We start from the raw sequence: 1,080 nt of genomic DNA, 5'->3' as shown, positions 1-1,080 counted from the left end.
TTCTTGTGTAAAGTTTGAGTCCTGTGGTACCTTTAACACCAACAAGGTTAATAGCCAGAATTAAACTTCGTTGGTCTTACAGGCGCCACTGGACCCAATCTGTTGTATTGCTTCAGACCAACACGGCTACCCACCTGAACACAGTGGCACCTTTAAGACCAACGAAGTCTAATACCCCGAATTAAACTTCGTTGTCTTTAAAGTGCCACTGGATTCAAACTTTGCTCTGTTGCTTCGGACCAACACAGCTACCCACCCGAACATGACTGTAGTGTAAAGTTTGGGTCCAGTGGCACCTTTAAAGACCAACAGACAATGTTCCCTCTAAGCTGTGGAGTCTTGTGTGCAAAAGTTCTACTTTGTGAGCCACTGGCATTAAAGCTGTGAGCCAGCGATTTGGCTGCTGCATAAATTAGTTTGATCTGGAGCCCTCCTTCCTGAGCTAAGACAAAAATCTGTGAGCTGGAGGCTAAAAGACTGTGAGCTAGCTCACACTAACTCAGCTTAGAGGGAACACTGCCAACAGAGGTTAATACCCAGAATTAAACTTTGTTGTCTTAAAGGTGCCCCTGGACTTAAACTTTGTCCTGTTGCTTCAGACCAACACGGCTACCCACCTGAATCTATTCTAGTCTTCCAAAGAAAGTTTGTTCAGCCCAGACCTCTGACTACGAGAGCTCTCCAGGGCATCAGACTTCCCGGTGCGGTACACTGAGATCCTTTAAACAGAAGGTAGCTGGGACTGAACATTATACCCAGAAATGATCTGATTTAACCCTGACTGATGCCACCTTCCTCGTTGATATGGACAAGTTGAGTCACAGTGCAATCCTACACAGACTTACACCCTTGTAAGCCCACTGACCTAGAAGGGTGTAACTCTGCTTAGGTTGGTACAGTCACGTAAGGACCTCCACGGTTGCGGCTGCCAGCACTGTGGGTGAGCCAGCAGATGTGGACAGTGAGGGATGGATGTGCCCTGAACTTGCCTTGTCAGAACCGGATGAACTCAAAAGGTATTCCTTTTGAAACCAGGGGTCATTTTGTAGAAAAAGAGGTGCAAGAGCTCATTAGCATAAT

Source organism: Gekko japonicus, unplaced genomic scaffold, assembly GCF_001447785.1.
Source record: "Gekko japonicus isolate JY-2015 unplaced genomic scaffold, Gekko_japonicus_V1.1 scaffold2633, whole genome shotgun sequence".
Classification (NCBI taxonomy): domain Eukaryota; kingdom Metazoa; phylum Chordata; class Lepidosauria; order Squamata; family Gekkonidae; genus Gekko; species Gekko japonicus.
This window is presented reverse-complemented; position numbering follows the sequence as displayed.